Source organism: Humulus lupulus, chromosome 3 (assembly GCF_963169125.1).
Source record: "Humulus lupulus chromosome 3, drHumLupu1.1, whole genome shotgun sequence".
NCBI classification, from domain to species: domain Eukaryota; kingdom Viridiplantae; phylum Streptophyta; class Magnoliopsida; order Rosales; family Cannabaceae; genus Humulus; species Humulus lupulus.
Genome location: NC_084795.1, coordinates 178,790,679 through 178,795,972, shown reverse-complemented (window position 1 = coordinate 178,795,972; position 5,294 = coordinate 178,790,679).

The window sequence follows — 5,294 nt, the reverse complement described above, 5'->3', positions numbered from 1 at the left end:
CAACTCCAGAGACAACTACATCAGAGATGAAGAGAACAGTAAACTCGAGGTTAGACGGACTGAGTGGTGTCAAATCAGAAAGAAATTCAGAAGACAAGGTATGATTGTTTAGTATCTGGTAATGCTGGAATATGCGTGTGTTTTGGTTAAGTAAAGAGTGATTTCATAAAGGACCTGATCTATGGTAGGGTTATGGAAATGTGGGAGTGTATCACGAGTTGGGCACGCCCAGGAATAAATTGACGCGAGGATGGATTGAACCTTGCGGGAGATGAAAGAATGGATCATGGTTGATATCCTTGGAGTGTTAAGTCGACTGTTGTGCAGGGCATGAGGTACGTGAGTGTTGGGTATTAGTAAGAAAGATAGCATTGAGACGCAGAGGTGGTGAAAGGTAACAGACGGATGATCAGTGTTTAAAATCCTCGAGGGAGCGAGGGGAGATATAATTGGAGGCGGAACTCCTAGTTGTGAGGCGTGTGTCGGTCAGGTAATGACGCCATAGATTGTAAGGGAGTGGTCAAGGCAACGACTGAGGTTGGCGTAACGTTAGTAGGTTCGATTAGCTGGTGAGGGTCACTAAGCTATGGAATCCGAAGTGTCGGCTTGGGTCGAAGCAGGGAAGAACCCTGCTAAGGTGGTACAAGTTAGGATACCAGGAATGGATAAAGGATCCAATTAGATTTGGTTTATGAATGAGAATTCTGAATGGACATTATTCCACCTCCTAGGGTACGTCGTACCGGGAGGGTCGAGCGGGTGCCGGAATATAGCGTTTTCCTTTGGACCCTGAGGGGTTAGGTGATGTGGTAGTGTATCATGGGAATAGACCACTTTAGACCTTGAGTAAATTGTTTGGACATGAAAAGTTTAACTCAGTTGAGGGAGTTAATGTTGTTGGGTCAAGTGAACTGGTTTCGAGATAGAACGTCGATGATACTGAATTGAGCGCTGAGTAAGCGAATACTCGAGATATTAAGGGAAGCATTATCCTTGGTGAGTTAGCCGTGGTGGCAAATGTTGTCGTCTTGTTAAAGTAACACGACATAGGACATGGTAAGAGACGAAGGATAATGAATACTACTAGTTGGCATTGGTTCAAAGAGAAAGCCAGAGAGGTTGTTGGAATCCTTAAGGCAGGAGTGTCTGCCTATCTAAAAGAATGAAGAGCAGGTAAATTGCTAAATTATGAGGAAATAAAGTTCCGGGAAGGAAAGAGTTGCATCTCTGCGTGATAACAGACGAGTATCTGTAAGGTGTTCAGAGAAAGAAGGGAGAGTTCTGACTCTTAATTCACCTTAGCATTCCGAAGTTGTACTAAGGGTTAGGCCAGCGGGGCCTACAAGTTAGTCCCACCTAGTAAAGGTGACGACGTTTGAGTATCTCTGGAATCAGGATTAAGACAATGAATTGGTCATTGTAACCTAGGCAGACCCTGGGCTTCGGCAGGGTTGCGGTGTAACGAGAGGCTATCGAGAGTATGGCTATTAGACAAGATCTTGTGGGGGCAAGATTGTTACTCTTGTAAGAGTATAGTTGGAAAGTAAAGTAAAGGCGGTGGGCCTTGGAAATTATGGTCAGAGTTGCGGGTTTACTGACTGAGGTGTTGGATAAATTTCGAGGACGAAATTTTTATGAGGAGGGGATAGTTGTAACGACCCAAAATAGCTAATATGGCTTAAGGGCCTTGATTAGCGTGCCAGGAGGGCATGATGGAATTTATGTGTGATTATTTTATGAATTTAATTGCATGGTTATGAGTTAAAGCATGTTATAAGACTATTTGTTATCTGAGATGCATGACTATGTATATTAGTATGCATGTAGGCCCGGATCGTGTTAGAAGGGCATAATTGTAATTTTGGCCATGTTGGGCATAACTGTATTGATATGTATTGATTGTTGAGACCCCAGTGGTATGTGGGTGTATCTGTGCTTTGTGACTCGAGGCGATCCCAGTGAGCAAGCTAGCGGAAAGTGATGACGGGAATTTATACCCGGCTCGGGGCGAGCCTGGGGGTACGAACAGGAAGTCAGAGAATAGATTGAGATTTATTTTGATGATGGGGGATATTTATTTGGTGGTTTATCGGGTGTTGGAGAGCAACGGGAAAATACTAGAGACACTTGAGGATTAGCGGGAATTGGGTGAATGACTAAAATGGCCCTACTTGAACAAAAGGATTTAGAATTTATAGGGAGGGCATTTTGGTCATTTGGCTTTTGGAGATAGGTTTTTATAAGGCTTTATAGAGAGTGGGAATGCTGAAAGAAAAGAAAAGAAAGAATAAGGAAAGAAAGAAAAGAGAGAAAAACTGATGGGTTTTGCAAGGGTCGGTTTGTGCATTCTTGCACCATTTCCGCTCCATTTTTCTTGGAGCAAAGCTTAGTGGAGAGCAAGGATAGGCTGAGCATCAAGGATCTTGGGTTAGACTTGAAGATTTGGCAAGAACACATCAACTTTTGAGGTATGTTTTAAGAGATTTCAGTTTTAAGGGTTTTGATGGTTTGAGCTGTGTTTTGAGCTGAGTTGATGGGAATTTTAGGGAATTTTTGAGCAAGCTTTGATGATGAACAAGCTAAGGAGGTCTAGGGTTGAATCAAGGTCGAAATTTGCATCAATGGTAAGAATTCTAAGCCTTTAACTTGTTGTTGATTGAATTTCTGAGTTTAGGGTTGTTCATGGTAGATTTTGAGATTTGGGATAAATGTTCTTGGGATTTGAGGATTTGGGATGCTTGGGATGGATGGAGAGTGTTCATAAGCTTGATTTTGAGTTTGGTAAAGATTTGGGGAAGTTTGGTTTGAGATTGGGTGAAAGAAATCGCAGAAATGCGATTTTGGGATTTCTGGGCTGCAACTAGCGCTACAGCGCTAGTGAGTGGGCGCTGTAGCGCTAGTCCCTGTTTCTGGGGGGTGCATTCTGCTTGTAGCGCTACAGCGCCCTCTTTAGAGCGCTGTAGCGCTGCACTGTTCACAGAAGGGAATTTTTGGGTTTTGATGAGGGATTTTGACCTAGGGTTCGGGGCTCGGTTCCGCCACTTTGTTTTGGGGATTTAGGACTTCCTGGGGGCTCGGGATTGGTCCCGAGGCTAGGTATTCGGACTTGGGGTTCGGTGTTGACTTTGACCTATGTTTGTGCCTAGGTGTGCGCTAAGGCTCGGGTGGGATCGTGCTCAAGGAGTCAGGTGATCTAAGCTATTGAAGGGAAAGGTAAGAAAACTATAACATCCGTAGGATAGGGCGTGGGCCCATAGTGTGATTGCGGGGCACGGCCCTATATTGCATGATGAGATGATTGCCGGGCATGGCCCTATATTGCATTACATGTTAGGGTGTAGACTTACATGTATTGATAATTGTATGATTGTTGTTTGATTTATGCTTTGTATGATTATAATGAAATGAACGGCAAGGGCCGAGTGCGGCGTAGGCCGGGTACGGCAGCGGAGCCGGAAGTAACACCTAGCACATGGGATGCTATGGTCAGGGCAGGGCCCGGGACCCACAGGATATGTGTAAGATCCTGCGGTGAAGACCGAGACCCCAGGCTTCGGTAAGGCTTCGGGGACGGCATGGCCGTGTTTGCTTAGTCTAATGGTTGACTTGTTTATGTGTGGATTATCTGTTATGATAAATTGTATAAATTGCATATGTTATGTTTTGCATGAGTTTTCTTGCTGGGCTTCGGCTCACGGGTGCTCTGTGTTGCAGGTAAGGGCAATGACTGAGTCAACCAACCATGAGTACGGAGAGCGTGAAGCGACGCGTACATGTTTGGCCTGCCCGACTGCTTTGGTTGGGGGTTTATTTGAAAATGGCTGTAATAATCTATGATTTTAGAATTTATCAACTGTAAACTTATTTCAAGATGTAATTAGTTTTCAAACCTTATTTTGGGATCCCAATTGTTTAATACTAGAAGTTTTATTGAGTCAACGCATTTTCAAAGATTACAGCCTTAACTTTCTTTATTAGTCACACTTTTGTTTCAAAACCTCGGTTAGCGAGCTCATTGCACTGTTTTGCCTTAAAACTCACTTAGTAACGGCTCTAAGGAAGTAGGGCGTTACAATAGATGCCTTCCCCAGCGCGATGTTGTGGGAGAGGAAGATTTTGTTGATCTTCGCCTGGTCGGTGATCTTTGAGACGATCCTCTCTACCTCAAAGAATGCGTTAGGAGCCACCTCGAGCTCCTGCTCCACTGCCGGCCCAAAGCTGGGGATCGGAGAGTCCGGCGTCACCGATTTTCCTTTGTCCTGCTGAGAGGCCGAGCTTCCGACTGTCTTCTTTGGAGCGTTCCTCTTCGGTGCCATCTGGTCGCCTAACGAACAAAAGAAAAGATTTCAGAAAAGGCGACCTAAGCATAGGGAAGAATCAAATTGTTCTTTACACGAGCTGAGGTAAGCCCAGCCCGTGGAGAGTGAGACCACGCGGTTCAATGAACACGCGTCTGTTCTCCCAATAAATCCCCGATTACTCGGAATTCGTGTGTCAGGAGGGTCAGATTAAATTTTTTCCTTGGAGGGAAAGTTCCAATTGGCATGAAAGGCAAAACCGCCTGTGAAGCGTATCCCCTAAGCTACCCGGTTTTGCACCCAAAATATGTCAAAAATCCTACCCAGAAATCATCCCCAAAAAAGGCATCCTGTAAACCATACTCTTAAGTGATTTCCTACAGCAAAAATACCCTAACCTAAAAGGCTTTCACCCTTCACTCCCACAAAAAACCAGTAGACCCTTGCATGTGACTATAGTAAATATTTACCTAAGCCACAGTGAAAAATATTTTCAAAACACGCATGGTCAGGAGACTTACAGGGTATTTGATTGGAAGGTGGATGAAGGTGTCGCTTAGGTGGGAGCTTCGCCTGAGTATTTGTCCAAAGCTTTGAAGGAGTCCTCACGTCGGAGCTTCCTGAACGCTGAGTGTAACAGTCGCAAAGAAGAGGGTTTTGTCTGAGATAAAGAGAGAAGAAGGAGAAAAGTTATGAGAAATTTCGAATGAAAGGGTGGCCCATGCGTAGGGTGGCCACCCCTTTTTATATACGTAAAGGGTCGAGTGTAGAGGGCCGTTGGATGGCCCTGATGAGGGATTCGAGGCCCTTAACTCGAAATACGGAACGACGGCTGGACATAGGCTAGGCCATTAAATGCGGTTCTCGTAAGACGTACCGTCACCCAACCACGATGTTCCACGTATCAGGCGCCTGCGTAAGAGGTGGAATATGAAGAGTTCATGGGGAAGCCTAAAAGCCCTTACTGTGGTCTTACCCGACGTGGCATACCACGGG